At 36.6% G+C, this 20,241-nt stretch overlaps 1 long non-coding RNA gene across 5 annotated transcripts in view; it reads left to right on the forward strand.

Moving 5' to 3' along the window:
• Positions 1 to 7,169: 7,169 nt before the first annotated feature.
• LOC127508665 (uncharacterized) overlaps positions 7,170 to 20,241 on the forward strand; it is a 53,682-nt gene continuing 40,610 nt past the window's right edge. For 2 of the 5 annotated variants that reach the window (XR_007928856.1, XR_007928854.1), the window contains exons 1-3: positions 12,008 to 12,085; positions 12,320 to 12,425; positions 12,837 to 12,896. This is a non-coding gene — a long non-coding RNA (uncharacterized LOC127508665). Of the gene's footprint in view, positions 7,571 to 12,007; positions 12,086 to 12,319; positions 12,426 to 12,836; positions 12,897 to 20,241 lie in introns of those variants that run through there. The other 3 variants (XR_007928855.1, XR_007928858.1, XR_007928859.1) reach the window with 3 other exon arrangements.

Below are 20,241 nucleotides of genomic sequence, written 5' to 3' on the forward strand. Positions count from 1 at the left end.
GGCTCTTTTGACTCGGGGCAGCAAACTGCCAATCACGAATCACCTTCAACACTTCATAGCCACACCCTAGCAACCATTAAGAGCTACCTAGCAACCTAAATCCAAAGAGGGATATCTTAACATCTGAAAGACATAAAAGCATGGGGTTGGTTTATATTGGCAAGCAGCCTTTGGTGTATCATCACTGGCAGCTGCCAAGCCACTACCTAGCAACCAAACAGAGTAACCTAGCAACCGTTTTGAAAGATCTATATCTCTGCATCAGAACATCGTAGAGACATGGGGGTTTGCTCTTTTGACTCATGCTAGCAAACTGGACTTTCAACATGCTACACATGCTAGCAGTGAATAGCTACATGCTAATAGTAAATAGCTTAGGGTTTAAACATGACACAAACAAGTCAAAATGTGTTAACATCATGCTAGCAGCATGCTAATCGTGTTAGCATCATGTTAGTAGCATGCTAATCATGTTAGCATAATGCTAGCAACATGCTAATCATGTTAGCATAATGTTAGCAACATGCTAATCATGTTAGCACCTTCTTAAAAACATGCTAGCAACATGCTAATCATGTTAGCATCATGCTAGCAACATGTTAATCATGTTAGTATCTTGTTAAAAACATGCTTGCAACATGCTAATCATGTTAGCATCTTGTTAAAAACATGCTAGCAACATGCTAAACATGTTAACATCTCATTAAAAACATGCTAGCAGCATGTTAATGGTGTTAGTATCAATGCTAGCAACATGCTAATCATGTTAGCATTATGTTAGCAACTTGTCCTGCACCGTTTGTCCTAGACCCATGAATGAGGTGTCAAATCGACCGGCTCATTGAGGAGAGGTGTGCTATGACTTTTATAAGCGATCGGGTGTACGCTGTTCGCCCGGCGGGCGAGAAATCGCCCGAAAAATCCCATAGACTTAACATTTTACCTCAAAATGGGGTGTAAGTTGTACCCCTGGGGTGCAAGAGCTGCCCAAAGTTGCCCCATAGACATACTATGGTGAAGCCGTGCCCATGAACCAGGAAGTGACTGCATGTTGTTTTTCCTACTATGGGAAATTACATAGGAATTTTGTATTGAACATAACTCTGGATCACAATGTTATAGAGACAAGGGGGCAGGCTCATTTTACTCAGGCAACCAATCAGTCTCTCAGGATCATTGCGAAGCTATCAAGCCATGCCCTAGCAACCATTTAGAGCACCCTAGCAACAGTTCCATAGACTTCCATTGAAAATGATCAAAGGGATATCTTTGCATAGAAGTGTCATAGAAACATGAGGTTGGGCTCGTTTGACTCGGGGCAGCAAACGGCCAATCACGAATCACCTTCAACACTTCATAGCCACGCCCTAGCAACCATTTAGAGCACCCTAGCAACCCAAATCCAAAGAGGGATATCTTCACATCTGAAAGACGCATGGGGGTTGGTTTGTATCATTAATACTGACAAGCAGCCTTTAGAGTATCATCATTGGCAGATGCCATGCGACTCCCTAGCAACCAAACAAAGTACCCTAGCAACCGTTTAGCAAGACCTATATCTCTGCATCAGAACATCGTAGAGACATGGGGGTTGGCTCTTTTTGACTCATGCTAGCAAACAGGACTTCCAACATGCTACACATGCTAGCAGTGAATAGCTACATGTTAATAGCAATTATCTTAGGATAAAAACATGACACAAACAAGTCAAAATGTGCTAGCATCATGCTGGCAGCATGCTAATCGTGTTAACATCACACTAGTAGCATGTTAATCATGTTAGCATCATGCTAGCAATATGCTAATCATGTTAGCATCTTGTTAAAAACATGCTAGCAAAATGCTAATAATGTTAACATTTTGCTAAAAACATGCTAGCAACATGGTAATCATGCTAGCATCATGCTAGCAACATGCTAATCATGTTAGCATCTTGTTAAAAACATGCTAGAAGCATGCTAATGATGTTAGCATCATGCTAGCAACATGCTAATGATGTTAACATCATGCTAGCAACATGCTAATTATGTTAGCATCATGCTAATCAAGAGTGCTGAATTTTGCCACTGCAAGCACCATTCACATTTTCTTCAGGAAATGTACATTCTAGTTATTATTATTATTATTATTATTATTCATTTTTAAACTTTAAGCGCTACATTACTCAACATTTAAACAGGAGATGTTATCCTTGTTTTATTGTTTTATTTTATGTAGGCGGCTACACGCCATTGTAAACCATTGTCAGTGGTTTAGTCAAAATATAGTAAATCTATTCTTAATAAACAAGGCTGCAGAGCTGTGCTACGGCCATCGCTTCTAAATGTTGCTGCTTCTTTTCTGAGAAATACAGTTTTTCCATCGGTTTAGTGTGTCAAATCTAACAGTGAATTCTACAGTACCCATGAGCCTTATCGACCATTACTATGGTGACGACGCCAGCTAAAACTACCCGAGGACCCGCCGCCGATTCTCTTTTAATGATATCCTCATTTTTTCTCAACACATAAACATGAAAGTGTGCTTGATAATTTAAGAATACGATGTTATGACCATCATTTTTAGTGAGACTGTCCTCCTCCTAAAAATGACCCCATAGGTCGTTTAAGCGTGTGTCGTCATCAAATGACCTTTGACTGCGATGAGAGGAAGGAGTGTTTACTGTGGAATAACAGAAACAGTTGAACATATGCTCTTACATTGTGAGGCATATAATAGACTAAGGAAGCAGCTTGTTGAAAAACTAAGAGATATGGAAATCGATGACAGAATATAGGCCTATTTCAGAATGCACAGAAACAGTTAAGGGTTTATGATTTTCTGCTAGAATATTTGAGAGATACAGATTTGATTAGAATAATTTAGTTGTTTATTTTTATTATTATATTTTTTTTTTTTTTTTTTTTTTTTACTGTATATAATACTTTCATTCATCGAGGCCTCAAACTCCATCCCAGTAGGTGGCGGAAATGCACCTTAAGCTGGTTTGCCAACCGCCATTAAACACAAAAGAAGAAGAAGAAGAAGACGAAGAAGAAGAAGAAGAAGAAGGAAGGAAGGATATTGAGCGTCGTAGTCCAGGTGGAATTATTTTAAGATGATGCTATATAATTTTTTATTTATTTATTTTTTTTTTTTTTAGATGAGACTTTGTTTTTGTGCAAACCAAAGAAAATGTGAGGTATAAATTGAAATTTCTAGTTTGTTTCTGCTAACAAGTGCTTTAAGTGCAGAATTTCCAAACACAACTTTTGCATACAGCGCAAATAACCATGAGCAATTTGCAAATAAAATGATTTAATTTGTTATATATTTAAGAACTACTTAGTAATTTATTCTTGTTAAATCTTCTTTTGACCTGATTAAATGTACAATACAATAAACTGTATTTGAGTTCCTTACTTGTTGAGTAAAAATAGTATAGATAAAAATTTACAGAAAATGGGCTTCATTTATCAATCTAACGTAGAAATGAGTGCAGATCCGAGCGCAGAAATCATCTTACGACTGGGCTTACATGCGATTTATCAAACATTCGTATGCTGGCAATCGTACAACTGATCGTACTTTGATAAATGTGGCGGCTGAAAGCTGTCGTCATTTAAATATCACGCCCCAAAATTTAGAAGCCTCGCCCAGTTTACGACACAGAGAAATGTAACCCAGCCATGAAGAGGAAGTAATCTCATGAAAAAGAAATTTATCTTACTCTAAAAACGCGCCTCAATGCAACAATAAAATTAATTTAAATAAAAATACCGGTAAATAAAACGAAACACTTACAAACATTATTACAGTTTTTCTCAGTCGCTTTGGCACATTTCTCAGATCAGAACTGAAATTCTCAAAACTACTTGTTCAACCTCCACATCATCTAGTCACTTGTGCACATCATAAAAGTAGTTTCTTATTCTTTCGAACAAGTTGCAAATGCTTTGGTACATTCATGCAATTGATTATGTACAATTGTCTGCTATTTCCAACATTATCAATAGCTAATGTCATGTTGCTCAAAATGTATTATATGGTTCTCTGTTGAATAGTCTTACCCCTCAAAACATCTAGGCATTAGTTCATCACGTAAGTCATTAAATGCAAAATGGTTGACCTAGTTATCACAATGTCAAGTATATTATCTATACATTTCTATTAGACTTTTGTAAATGTGTCCTGAATTGATGAATTTTGCAGGTGAATTCTGAATTTCACTAATGTATTCAGGGGAATGCAAAGCATTAGATCAACCAATGACCCAACCAGTTCTCTAAAACAGCTCAAAGATGCATGTCATGAATCTTCAACTGGAAAGCATATATAGACAGAGCACAACACAAGAGTTACAATATCTGATAATGGAAGAACAACATGGAAACAAATAGGGTCAACAGCTGGGAAGAAGAAGAGGAGTAAGGATGTGTAGTAAAACAGAGGAAGAGGTAGACAAGGCAAAGGGCGCAGGCAAGTTTCTGGTAAAATAAGGGCCACTATTGTGAACTATGTTCTCAATCATGACCTTACAATGGCTTATGCGGGTCTAAATGTGCAGCTGAACGTTTGGAGAAAAACCTTTTCCTCAATCATTCAAGCATTTCGTAGACATATCAGGTATGTATTTCAGCAATGTGCACTGTACTCTAATATGGTATGCATGCTGTAATCTTACAGTTTTTCTCGATTGCTTAAACACTATAACCAGGCTTTTGAACTAAAATTTCAAAACCTTCAATAGAACCTTCAATAGATAGATAAAAGAGCCCGAGTCAGTTCATTCAGTTTTGGAACAATGGATCCAGAGAGACATGACTGAAAAGGTCGAGGACACCAGAGAGGAGAAGGAAGAGGATGAGCAAGAGCGGTAAAGAGTGGAGGAAGAGGTGAGGGAAGAGGAGGAGGACGAGGATGAGGATAAGGATGAGGTGCAAGGAGACAAGGAGTCTCAGATGAAATTCGTGCCACTAGTTGACCATGTCCTTGTCCATGGTATGACTATGAGGGAGGCTGGGCAATGAGTTCAGCCAAACTTAAGTTGCTTCACCGTCGCCTCGATCATAAGAACCTTCAGGGAGGAAAACAGGTAGGTGTACCTCAGTGTATCTACTGTAACTTTTGAGTGTTACAACACATGCATCAAAGTGCCTTACATACCGATAGAATTTCTGTCTGCTTCCATTTTGTAAAAAGGATGTGTTACAGTTACAGTAATCAGTACTTCTATTTTTGTAGGACACAGAGACGATGGAATGGAAGAAGCCTGACTAGACATTTCAGTTGATGCGTGCCAGGGGTGGATCAGGCATGCTAGAGGATTTTCCCCCCGCTGCCTGAATAGGGCTGGTACAGCCTGTGAAGTTGAAAAGATTCTCTGGCCTGTCCCAGACCAAAAATGTGATGCAAAGTTTTGCGGTTTTGCGTTGTGTATAACTGCATGGTGGCTTAAGCTGTTGTACTCTAGTGACCTCGGGACAGGCGTCCCAAGATAAAACAGAAAAGCAAATGGAGAATAATTAGCGTAGCTGCTGTTCATAACATTAATCAAAGATAATCATGTGCAAGTGATCTGATATGAGATGCATTATGTGAATGCTTGGCTAAAGAGATGCGTCTTTAATCTAGATTTAAACTGGGTGAGCGAGTCTGAGCCCCGAACATTATCAGGAAGGCTATTCCAGAGTTTAGAAGCCAAATGTGAAAACGCTCTCCCTCCTTTAGAGAACTTAGATATCCTAGGTACAACCAGAAGCCCAGAGTTTTGTGATCTTAAAGAGCGTGAAGGATTGTAGGGCGATAGAAGATCGGTTAAGTACACAGGAGCTAAACCATTTAGAGCCTTATAGGTCATTAGCAGTACTTTATAATCGATACGGAACTTAATAGGTAACCAGTGTAGAGATGATAAAATTAGGGTAATATGATCATATTTTCTTGACCTGGTAAGAACTCTAGCAGCTGCATTTTGTACTAATTGTAGCTTGTTCATTGAGGATACAAGACAACCAGCTAGAAATGCATTACAGTAATCTAGCCTATAGGTCATAAATGCATGAACTTACTTTTCTGCATCAGAAATAGATAACCGTAGCTTAGCAATGTTTCTGAGGTGGCAGAAGGCTGTTTTTGTAACATATGAAATATGATTTTGGAAAGACAAGTTGCTGTCTAATATAACACCCAGATCTTTGACTGTAGAGGATGAAATAACAGTGCATCCTTCTAAATGCAGATTGTATTCTAAGAGATTGTACAGGTTTTTGGTCCAATAAGTAATACTTCAGTCTTATCTGAATTTAATAGAAGAAAATGACTGGTCATCCAATGTTTTATATTTTTTTATATTTTTTTCTGTCAATTTGGATAATTTAGAGATTTCATCTGGTCATGATGAAATGTATAACTGAGTGTCATCAGCATAGCAGTGGAAACTAATTCCATGTTTTCTAATAATATTGCCAAGTGGCAACATGTATATTAAAAATAGCAGAGGGCCTAACACAGTTATTACTCAGTACTTAATTACACTGTACAGACACCTTAAAAAAAAAAAAAAAATACTGTCAGTCATCACTAGTACACAACTATTATGCAACAGCCACCTGAATAGTACTTTATGAAGTTTTTTTTTTTTTTTTTTTTTTTGAATGTGCAACACTTCTGATTCAATATATGTTAAAAACTAGAAAAATAATGAGCATAAATAACTGGAATTTATAATTTAAAACAATTGAACTCTCCACTTCTGTCTGTAAGACATTCATATTATAGTCCTATAAGATACAACAAAACATGCTATATGATATCAAAAATAATGAGAGAGCAGTAACATTAGAGGTGAATGAATAATGACTACAGTATGTGTAACTGCAGGCTTTTCTACTGTAATATCTGGAGCTTCAGTTCTACAGCTTCACCACAAGTGAGCAAATTTACACTTGCATTATTTGCAACTTAAACATTACTTGCAACTTAAACATTACAGTTATGACACTTGGTTTTACTTTTATGTAAAGCATGAGGGATTTATATAAAATGTCTTATATAAAAAGGTTCACGTGCATGAAACTTAATTGGGCTTTTCGTCCTGTTTACTGGTGTAATTGAAGTAATAATTACCTGAGAATCAAAAGACTTCACGTCCATCTCACGTTCTCCTCGTGTGTTTCTGCTGATTTTACTCATGAAGAAATTGAACATGATATGATAATATTCAAACAAGACAATGTGAAAAGTGGACACCCGTCAGATACTATACAGAACACAAACTAGTCATCAGTCATCAATTATAACAATATCACTGAAAACTGAAATAGACAGATTTTACTCCATCTGTTTTTGTTGTTGAAAGTCTTTAAGTTTTTTTTTTTTTTTTTTTTTTTCTGGCTTTGTCATTTACACAAATTATTCCTCATTCTCACAGGAAACATAGCTTGAACTTTTTGCTGCATTTGTTGTCAGACCAGACAGACAGAAACAGGTTTATTATTTTTTTCCTTCGACTCCACCCAAAAACTTCAGTTGCTTGCATGTTGGAAACAAGGAAAGAAACGTCTAAGCATGATGAGACCTTGGAAAACAGGTATAATATTTTATTATAAATACTCTCTTTATGTTTGTTCTATAAACGTTAATTGTAATGTGTAACAATAAATAATGAGTTTGTTTTAAATATGAATGTAATTATTAATTGTATGAGCTCCAGTAACATCAGTGAGTTTCACTTTCATCTTCTGTCACATAACTGAAGTAAATCTGTGTATAAAACACTGTTCAGTGTTGAGAAGCACAAATATTGCTGTTTTCATATTGTTTTCTTGCTACAAATCCATGTACAATTGTATTAAGAGATGCTGGAGCAGAAAATGATGAATTGTTCTATATGATGTTGCTCAGCAATGATCTCTTTTTATTTTAGATTTTATTATATGAAGGAGCAGATCATTCATCTCCTTCAGTCATTTAGTTTATTATGGTTCAGTATAGTTGATTATTTACATGATTGTGTGTGATGTGAAAAACATCCAGGCACAACTGATTTTTCTGTTGCACAACTATGGTACGGTGTTGCCTCCAGGCAACATGGCCTATTTTAGTTTGTTTTTAATAAAATAAGGCACCAATTGATTGATCAAATGTATCTCAGGACAGAATGACTAAAATACTAATCAATAAAAGTGCAAAAAAGACCAAACAGGGGTCCATTTTGTGTCCTGTTTCAGCACATGTGCATATATCACATGGCTCCATATTTTCTCCAATGAAAAGTGCTTTTTTCACATGTTTGTATCCATTTAATCACCCACAAAAAAATACGAGTCAACTTCACTGGCAAGTAAAGAAGTATTTTCAAGAACTTTACATTATATATCATCAAATGTTTTGGAGAAAATAACAAAAACCTGTGTGTTGCCTCAAGGCAACATTGTACCATACACTGTAAAAAAAAAAAAAAAAAAAAAAAAAAAAAAACGTAAAAAAAAGGTGCAATGCATGACAGCACAGGGTGCCAAACGTTTGCCATTAATGGGAATAACAGTAATACACCATGACCTGAAGTTGTTTACACAGCAACATGAGAAATGGTACATTGACTATACAATCCAAAAAAATGCTTAAAGTGTAATCTGACATGACATGTTTTGTCTGTGTAATTAAGAAACATTCATAGACCATTAAATTAAATACCATTCTTTGACTGAAAATGTAAATAACATGTTTGAACCCTTATTTCATGAAACATGTTTTAACTGTAGATGTAAAAAAACATGGTTAAACAGTTACTTAACTAAACCAGTTTTGACTATAGATATACATAACATGTAAACCCATTACTTAAGAAAGCATGTTTTGACTGTAAACTGAAATAAAGTTTAAATCGTTGTTTAACAGATTTTGACTGTAAATTGAAATAACATGTTTCAGCCAATATTTAAAAAAAATGAACTGAAATACTGTGATGAGGAAGATAAAATCATAGTGACAATCCGTCAGGGAGAGAGTGAGGGTGAGAAAGAAGATGGAGATGAGGATGAAGATGGATATGATAACTTGATATAATAACATAATAATATGATGGTTTGGTAAAACTTGTGTTCCACTATGGTAGAATGTTGCCTGAGGGCAACAGCTGGATATAAAATGTTACTTTTTATCAAATATGAAACTTTTAATACATTAATAACTGGATAAATTTGTTTGTTTAAGTGTCTAGTTAAAGAAATTGATGTTTTCAATAAATACAGGTGCTGGTCATATAATTAGAATATCATCAAAAAGTTGATTTATTTCACTAATTCCATTCAAAAAGTGAAACTTGTATATTATATTCATTCATTACACACAAACTGATATATTTCAAATGTTTATTTCTTTTAATTTTGATGATTATAACTGACAACTAAGGAAAATCCCAAATTCAGTATCTCAGAAAATTAGAATATTACTTAAGACCAATACAAAGAAAGGATTTTTAGAAATCTTGGCCAACTGAAAAGTATGAACATGAAAAGTATGAGCATGTACAGCACTCAATACTTAGTTGGGGCTCCTTTTGCCTGAATTACTGCAGCAATGCGGCGTGGCATGGAGTCGATCAGTCTGTGGCACTGCTCAGGTGTTATAAGAGCCCAGGTTGCTCTGATAATGGCCTTCAGCTCTTCTGCATTGTTGGGTCTGGCATATCGCATCTTCCTCTTCACAATACCCCATAGATTTTCTATGGGGTTAAGGTCAGGCGAGTTTGCTGGCCAATTAAGAACAGGGATACCATGGTCCTTAAACCAGGTACTGGTAGCTTTGGCACTGTGTGCAGGTGCCAAGTCCTGTTGGAAAATGAAATCTGCATCTCCATAAAGTTGGTCAGCAGCAGGAAGCATGAAGTGCTCTAAAACTTCCTGGTATAAGGCTGCATTGACCTTGGACCTCAGAAAACACAGTGGACCAACACCAGCAGATGACATGGCACCCCAAACCATCACTGACTGTGGAAACTTTACACTGGACCTCAAGCAACGTGGATTGTGTGCCTCTCCTTTCTTCCTCCAGACTCTGGGATCCTGATTTCCAAAGGAAATGCAAAATTTACTTTCATCAGAGAACATAACTTTGGACCACTCAGCAGCAGTCCAGTCCTTTTTGTCTTTAGCCCAGGCGAGACGCTTCTGACACTGTCTGTTGTTCAAGAGTGGCTTGACACAAGGAATGCGACAGCTGAAACCCATGTCTTGCATACGTCTGTGCGTAGTGGTTCTTGAATCACTGACTCCAGCTGCAGTCCACTCTTTGTGAATCTCCCCCACATTTTTGAATGGGTTTTGTTTCACAATCCTCTCCAGGGTGCGGTTATCCCTATTGCTTGTACACTTTTTCTACCACATTTTTTCCTTCCCTTCGCCTCTCTATTAATGTGCTTGGACACAGAGCTCTGTGAACAGCCAGCCTCTTTTGCAATGACTTTTTGTGTCTTGCCCTCCTTGTGCAAGGTGTCAATGGTCGCCTTTTGGACAACTGTCAAGTCAGCAGTCTTCCCCATGATTGTGTAGCCTACAGAACTAGACTCAGAGACTATTAAAAGGCCTTTGCAGGTGTTTTGAGTTAATTAGCGGATTAGAGTGTGGCACCAGGTGTCTTCAATATTGAACCTTTTAACAATATTCTAATTTTCTGAGATACTGAATTTGGGATTTTCCTTAGTTGTCAGTTATAATCATCAAAATTAAAAGAAATAAACATTTGAAATATATCAGTCTGTGTGTAATGAATGAATATAATATACAAGTTTCACTTTTTGAATGGAATTAGTGAAATAAATCAACTTTTTGATAATATTCTAATTATATGACCAGCACCTGCATATTTCTTTTTTTCTACATGAAAATGCCAAATGTTTAAATTTTTCCAATGTTGCCTCAAAGCAACAAACTTAAAAATAAATAAATAAAAAATTTATGAAAATGTTGATTGATATTGTTAAAGTGTCCAATTTTAAGCAGGAAAAACAACACAAATAATTTTTTCCTCATTGATATCATATTGCATACCATAGAGGGTTAAATGATTTTTTGAAAGCATACACCAATTTTGTTGTGTTAAAAATAAGCCAAAAAATAATTTAAAAGGTGATTATCTAAAGCAGATGAGGTTTTGTTTCACATAAGGTTTTGCTGCTTCTTTTCACTGACACTTCCCTCATGAAAAATGTCCTCCAGCAAGACGAGCAAGGAATGAAATGCATTGTTGATTCATTCTCAGAGTTGAGCAATGTACAGTAGAATTCGCCTTTCTTTCTTTTTTCACAGTTCGATTCTATATTATAATATTCTTTATATTATTTTTTATTACACCAATCTTCATTCCACACATTTCAGATGGCACTTTGCATCTTTTGCTACATTGTTACATTTGATTTTATTCTGATTTACTCTGAACTTATTTTCTAGTAGATTACGTTGTATCAATTGTAACCGCAAATCTACGACCAGGGTTAAGTACATACTAAATCTCGGATTGTATGGAGCATGAGGGGACATCAGGCGAGATTCTAGTTTCCTGACTAACTGCTTGACTTTAAGTTGTTATGCAGTCATATTCACAATAGGGGGCTAAATAAAAATACTAACGAGGTCATAGCAAGCATGGGGCGGCATTTCTCCTAGTACTGGCCATAACCATTCTTTTGTCACATCATATCTCCATAAGCTGAAGCTATGCAGTGTGTACCACCGGAAACAGAATTGATTAGTTCGCCTCTCGAGTCTTTGATTATTTTTGATTAAAATAACCATTATGACAGAAATTCACAAATGTATAAACTGTAAGAAATAAAAAAGCTACAATTTGAGACCAGAAACGCATTGCATAACTGCAAGAGTTAAAAAAAAAAAACTGACTACCCATGATTGTAAGGAATTGTTAACTAAAATTTCTGTATCCAATATGACTGTCATGTAATGTGACAAAAGAACGAACGTCCCAGACCCGAACTCAGAAGTGACCTGATCATTTCTCTTTCCGGTAAAGACAGCATAGCTACTATGGGGGTGTCACAGGATGAACAAACGACTTGGACCCAAACCCAAACCCAAAGAATTGAGAGGTGAATAAATAATTTATTTTTCTTGTACAGAACCTATAGGATGTTGGTCAACCTAAAAAAATTAACCAATCCCTCAATGAGACAACACGATGTTCCCGAGTCATATTAAAGATTCGTTCAATTTGAACAAATCGTTCATGAATGCATCCCTAATGTTTGTTCATTGGGAATCAAACCCGTGACTCACAGCAGGTGTGCAGCTCCATATGACACAGTCTGATGAATCTTTTACAGGACAATGAACAGATAGACATCAGGAGTCAGAAAAGATTAAGCTGAAACTAAAGAAAGACACTGAGGAGAGAACAGAATATCAACATGTCAACTGTTGAAACCAGAGGTGAGAGTCACAGACAAATCCATTTTAAATTATTGCTCAAGTGCATTCTTAACTGTCAATACAAATTGTTTAAGTAGGCTATGTCAAGGAAATGTCAAGATGGAGATTTAAACACACACACACACACACACACACACACACACACACACACACACACACATTATCACTGTTGCCTTAATAAACATAATTTTATATATATATATATATATATATATATATATTTAATTATGTTTATTTATTAAGGCAACAATGATAATAACTGATTACACTTTCTGAAATGCAATTTCTATTTTCATCTCACATTCTCTGACTAATATAGCTATTTGCAAATATGATTAAAATTATTTCTGCTGGTATGTGTATACTGTGATGAAAGAACCAATTGTAATGTAAGACTTTTGTTTTATACAGAGAATGATGCTCACAATCATCCTGACAGGAAAAGATGGAGCAAAGACGAACCTCTTAACTGTAAGTCGTGATAAACAAGTAGATGAAATGATGACCCAGCTAACATAACATTGTCATAACTTTGGCAAACTCAAACTCCTAATGTACTGCTTATTAATAGTTGGTAAGGTAGTTTTTGTAGAATTTAAGTTTAGGTATGTGTAGGATTAAGGGATGTAGAATAAGGTCATGCAGAATAAGGCGTTAATATGTGCTTTATAAGTATTAATAAACAGCCAATATCCTAGTAATATGCAAGCTAATAGGCAACTATTTAAAAGTGAGAATTGAACCTCAAAATAAAGTGTTACCATGATCTTCCAGTAACATTCATAGAATTCTTTGAACAACATTCTTTGATTCTCCTTGAAATATTAAGGATGTCACGTTCAGTTCTGTTTTGTTCAGTTTCATGGACTTTCAGTTTGTTTTCATTTGTCACATGTTCCTTTGTTCAGTTTCCCCCAACTCGTCTGTCTCCTTGGTTACCGTCATTATTAGTTCACATGTATCAGCTGTGTTCCAGTCTTTATCCTCATTTGTGTTTGCCTTATAAGTTGGTCCCTCACATTCATTCCTGGTCCGTTCACCGTAGCGTTTACTTGTGTTTACTTTGCCTGTCATCATCTTGCTGATGATGACTCTGTGGTCAGTCCAACAGTCAGCTCTGCACATGAATTTTGTCACCCGTACATTCTGTCTGTCCCTCTTCCTAACAATAACGATAAGTCAATAAGATGGTTTCAGGTATGATGCACAAACTTTATACATGAACACTTTACAGACTGTAATTCATTCTCTTCAAATACTATAGAGCTTTAAATTATGGTATATTTTGTGTATGAGCATACAGTAGGCTAAGTGAAATATATAACAATATTAACATATGACTTGACAGTTTATTTTATTCAATATCAAGAATCTAAAAGGTGTGCATCATACCTGAAACCTACATGAACACTTTACATTTGGTTTCATGACTGTAAGTCATTCTCTTCATATGCTATTGAAGTTAGAAATGTTGTATGTAACTTTAGAGATGATCCCTAAATTTGCGAATATCGACCGTCCAATGTCAAGCCAACTTTATGCCAGTATTTCACTTTGCGTCAAACTTTGCGCATTACATTCATATTCTGAGTCAACCTGCTTGCCTGTAGCCTATAGCCTACAACCTCAATAATGTGTGAGTTTGGTGGTCTTTTATATCACTGTATTTAGTCTATAAAGATAAGTTAAGCATTCTGTCCCGACGGCATGGGAATCCAAGAGTATGACATATTAAGGGAAATCCACTACTGCAGCACAGCCGCGATATAAGGAAAGTTATATGTCTATCTCAGATTTAACGTTTGAACTGTACATCAGCATCAGGGAATAACGTTATAATCTTGTTCACAATAGAGAAAGCTGCTTACATGTAGGCTACACAGGGAAAGTAACAGTGAAGACATTAAATTAAATGTAAACACAATTTTTGTCTTTTTCAGTTTTTCTGCATATATACTGGCCCTGATAATTATCACACATGCACTTACTGCTTGCTCTGTTAATGTAAATCCATTTTAATGAATGAATAACTGTTGCTCTGCTCTTTGTCAACATGCCCATATAAATGCAAGCCCTAAAAATACAATGTATTAAAATACAAGCACGGTTAATGCAATGCATATTTTTTTCAAGTTGTGCAATTCAAGATGCTTTTTGTTTCAAAAACATATGGTATTACTTTACTTCCATACACAGTCTCATGAGACACATTTTAACCTGCTCTATATATAAAAATTATTTTATGTCTATTAGAGTTTTAATAGGTTTACATGTTGTATTTGCCATTTTATTCCTCATACCTGTTTTAATGTGTATGTCTTTAAATGATACTGGATCTGCCTGCCATGTGACTGATCACATGACGAGAAACATGAAGTAAAGCAGCATAAAGGAGGCAACATGGCAAACAAACACTCTCTCTGTCACAAACTCGTGATCACTGACTGGCTGGACCGTGCAGTCACTTTTAAAGGACTTACCTTTCCAGAACTTTATTGGGTTATCACTTTTGTGGACTCTGAATATACACCTGACACTTTCACTTTAGGATTATCGACACACTGGGGCGTTGCTGGGGTCAGAAGAGATAACGGGCTTAGCCCCTAAGAACTTTTTATTATTGCACGCTATAAACACATGTAATGTCTGTTTCATTCATACTGTAAGCTGGAGGGCACCCTTGCACAGAAATTCCAAATATACCTCACAGTAGTAATATAACTTATGATGTTCCAGGAAATCGTCTCAAGTTACGTATGTAACCATGGCTCCCTGAGAACAGGGAACGAGACACTGCGTTTGACATGCTTTGGGGAACGTCATCACGTGAACCGGTGTCTGAAAGCAATTATCAAATATCACCAATCCTATTGGCCAGCGACAGCCTATGACATCATAATAGATGCGACCCGGAAGTATATAAGTAGCGCCTAGAGATGCAGTCAGTACCTTATCGTCTGAAGGGACTGTTCAGCAGGCAGCCCCAATGCATGACAAGTAACACAGTGTCTCGTTCCCCGTTCTCAGGGAACCATGGTTACATATGTAACCTGAGACGTTCCCTTTCGAAAGGGAACTCAACACTGCGTTTGACACGCTTCGGGGAACGATATACCCACACCGCCATGCTTGAGGGGAGTGGATGCCAAAAAATGAAAGCATCTTGTGATGAGATTAGCCTGTGATCAATGGGCCGTTGATGTCATCTTTCCTGTCCTCCACCTTTGGCAGTCCTGATTACAATAGTCATTTAGTTGTTGTTGAGGGTCTTATCACACTCTTTTGTATTAATCAAAGTGGGACAAAAGGATGTTGTGAAGCTCTGGTGCCATCACGTCTGCTGTTCACTACAGTGTGTACTGGAAGCTTCTGTCACCAGAACAAATTCCTTGTGTGTGCAAACATACTTGGCAATAAAGCTCTTTCTGATTCTGATATTGTTTTTTAACAAATTTAGGTAGCCTATGACCATCAGTGATAATGTCTTAAGTAGGCTATATGTCCTTTAATACCGCATAGAGAGTCATTACCAGATAATGACTGCTGAAAAAATAGCCTGTGTACTGTGCACATACTAGAGGAAGATAATTGAATAAACATGGCTTTGATGACGTAAAAAAACAAAAACACTAAAAATAATCCAAATAATAAGGTACTAATGCAAAAATAGGAAAAACTAGTAACTATTGTGATGAGGAAATCTTTGTACTTACAGAAAATGCTCAAGAATGAAGCCGGGCAGACGGGAACTTTCGTTTTATCTTCTTTTAAAACGGCATACTTGATCGATATATCTCTTTGTCGTCTCTTCTCTTCAGCCTCCACTTTTTGCCTCCTCCGTTTATATGGCATAGCATCCATATGAGACAGAAGAATGGCATCTTGTTTGACTTTGTCTTTGGTGAAATAGAGCTGTTGTTTGATGTATAATAAATCTGATTCCTTCAAAATAACGGCACTGTACGAAGAACTGTTATGAGTGCATTCTACACTTGCGACTAAGCCATTTCCACTGTATCTATTTTCTTTTGCCGTATGACGGGCAGAGTTTTGAGGTGAATAACGTTTTTCTTCTGCCATTCACTGTCAGTAGGACAGGCTCACCATTTCATCGTACTCCATCTTTTATGTTAAAAATCTTAATCTGAATCTGAATCTAAAACAATCTCCATAAAAATCTCCTCAGCGCGCCGCTGTATTGAAACCGCTCAAAATAATATGATTCCATTCGCGCCTTCTGATTGGTTCTCTGAACATAGCGGCTTTTGCTGCCAAAGGGAAGTGGCGTCTAGAGGCTTTTGCCAACAAACCGATATTTCTGAATGGGCTGAAGCTGGGATTTAGAGGATTTGAAGCAAGTGATTTGTTGAACGTGTACTACGTGCCGTAAGCATTCGCTCAATGTCATTATCTCATTTTTGACGGAGATGGCGTTTAGCGGCTTTTGCATCTGAACTTTTCATTTTCTTTGAAAACATAAATAATCCACCTCTTCTTCAGCGGCTCAGATTTAGGGAGTAAATGGCGAGAGCTATGTGGACACCTAAAACGCTTAGGAGACTATTACGCCCTAGGGGGAATCGAAAAACTCCAAACGGGCATAATAAAGAAACTGGGTCATGGTAGTGGAATCCCAGTTACAAATCACTCCAGTTGATAATCAAACAAATGCACAAAACTACTTAAGGAAAATAATTGAATTTATTAAAAATAAATATAACAAGTGAAAGAGAGCATCTCTTCAGGGTGTCCAAAGGCTAAAATAACAAACAAAACAAATCTAGAAAAGAAAAGAGGGAGGGGTTAAATAACCTAAGTAAATATAAAAATAAAATACATTTACCTTCCCTAACTCCCTAACGAAAAACAAAGCACAAACCAAGTTACCAAAATAAATAGACAGGACATCCCTACGCTCCACGTTCTTGAAACATAACTTTAGGAACAGTTGAACATAATCAACAGGTTGTACAACCGGTACACTTTTTACTTGGAAGTAACAAGTTTGATCAGGAGCCAGGAGCGCTCAACCCAAACGCGGCCGAAACAACAATGAGCTCCATGTTGAATGCCGGCAGTGTCCTTATAAAACCCATGCCTCTTCTGAACCGCCAATAGAGAGAGTGTACACCATCACTGGACAACCTATTAGAACACTGACAGAACAAGAGGGAAAAGAAAACAAACAACACATACCAAATACAAGAACGCAGGTCGTAACAGACATTCTCGTCAGTGCAGCAATGGCGGACTGTACAACTCGCTGTGAACTCGCTCAGGGCGGTTCTATGTTAAAATGGCAGTGTCTGTCAACATTTGTGGGCGGGGCCTGTGGCTAATGTGACGTCACATTGCCAGGAACCTGAAAACGGCTTGTTCTGAGACACTGCTTATGAATTATGGGGATTAAAAAGAAAGTATATAGATATTATATAGTCAAATCGGTAACACTTTATAATAACGTTCAGTTATAAGTCATTTATAAATTATTAGTTAATTATTAACTAATCATTTACAAAACAAGACTATACATTCATAAATTATTAATAAGTGATATGTTAACATTTTATGAATGTTTTATTAATTCAGTTATAAGTCATTTATAAATGATTAGTTAATGATGAACAAATCATTTACAAAACATGACTATACGTTCATAAATGATTAATAAGTGGTATGCTAACGATTAACAAATGTGTGGTAAATTATCTTAAAAAAAATTAAATCATGAAATAAATCAAACAGATCATTAGTAGATGGTTGTTAAGTTACTAGTTGATACATTATTTATCACTTATAAATAATTGAAGTATTTATGTCAAAATTGTTTTGTATCATCTCAATAAACAATTGTTGGACAAATTGGACACAATAAACAAATGATGAACAAACCATTAAATGATCAGTATATGATTTATTGATTAAGTTGTAAGCTGGTCTGTGTTCAAAAGCACAAACATGCAGCTATGCTAAAGCACTATTTTTAAGAAGAGTCATTTATTTGTTAGTGGATAAACATTTATAAATGCCTTACAGTCAGGTGATTCCAGTGGATTATGTTAAATCCTTTCACTCATCAGCACAGACTTGTGGAGTGTGTGGAGTGTGTGGATCTAGTGATAAAGTCAACCTCTGAACCAGTTTTACCTTCCACTAAAGCTCACATCAGGTGCACAGAGTTAAAGACTCCATGTGTGTCAGAGAAGACAGCTGTCTATACCCTCACCAGTCAGCACTTACACTGCAGTACACACTATAGATGATGAGTAAACGCATGAAGAAATCATTTACAAAGCTTTCTGCATCCCCTATTCTAAAGTGTAAACTATCCATCACTTGTAAAAGTGTTACATATCATTTGCAGATCTTCCTGTTACATGATCCATCTCATTCCATCACTTTACCCAAGCCTGAACTTTAAATGTTTTAAAAAATAAATTAACACTCTGACACCGTTTTATCAGTGTCACGAATGTGGCTCCCTCGGCCCTTCCTCCGGACCGCCGGAGGGAGCCATCACCGGAATACTGATCAGTTCTCATTCGGACTACGTCTCCCATGGGCCCTCATTCCTGGGACTGATTGCACACACACCTGCACCACATCACACTCACACTATTTAAGACACACACTCACACACACACATCGCAAAGTCTTGATTTGCCTTGGTGATCATTTCTGAGCGTTTTCCCGTGGACTGTTACCTGTTATCGTTTGGACTGTTTATTCTCTGTGACCCTTTGCTGCCTGCCCTGATCTTTGCCTGTTTCTTGGACTGTGATTGTTTGCTGCCTGCCCTGATCCTTGCCTGTACACTGACTCTGTTTGTCTGCCGCCTGCCTCGACCATTGCCTGTCCCAGTTTATGCCTCTGCCTTTGCCCTGTCTGCTCTGTAAGTTCTCTTAATAAACAGCTGCAAATGGATCCACATTTTGTCGACTCATCATTACAATCAGCACTTAATAATTTAATTTTTATTTTGTTTTTCACGGGACAGCTCCTCACCATAACACGAAAACGCACCATAAACTGATCATAAACGTAGTCCATTATTTTGTGAATTGTATTCCAAGTCTTCAGAAGTCGTATGATACCACTGTGTGAGGAAAAGATTCTTATTCCGTAATATAATCATTAAACATTAATAATCGTACATATCCGCCATCTCATCCATTAAAACTTTCAAAATTGGCTCTTCAAACAATACGACAGGTTTGCGGCAGTGACGTCAAACCTCACTCCTTATTGGCTGTCACTTGTGTTTTGAGACTAACATTGTTTGTGACATGCCAAATTTGAGTTGCTGTGTTGAGAGATGCAGCGGTACGCTTTGGAGGACGGAAATGCAGATCAGGGGAATGTTTACAGCGATTAAACACTTTAATTTAATTCTGTAACTCAAAACACAATAATGTTTTGCTGTCAAAGCACTAGTAATGTAGCACACGTGTCGTTTTATCTGTTCTTTATACTGCTTTTTGTAATGTTTTAAATAAATGATTGTGATTAACATACATTTATCTGCCTGTTACACTTAATATTTCAAAATGGTTATGCTTAAAGTTATACGGTGGAGTAGGGAGCTTAAAATTATACGTTTTATACGATAGTATATTAACTAAGATAACAGTCATTGTAAATATATCTATATTGCTTTTTTTTTTGTGAAGTGGCTAAAAAGTGGTCATGTTTAGGTATAAGGGGTGAGTTAAGGGCTTAAAAATATATATATATAATAGTAAAATATATTTGCATGAAAAATTATTTATCATTTAATTATCATATAAGGGATTCGTATAGATTTTAATATCCTGTA

This window comes from Ctenopharyngodon idella, chromosome 3 (assembly GCF_019924925.1).
Source record: "Ctenopharyngodon idella isolate HZGC_01 chromosome 3, HZGC01, whole genome shotgun sequence".
In the NCBI taxonomy this organism is placed as follows: domain Eukaryota; kingdom Metazoa; phylum Chordata; class Actinopteri; order Cypriniformes; family Xenocyprididae; genus Ctenopharyngodon; species Ctenopharyngodon idella.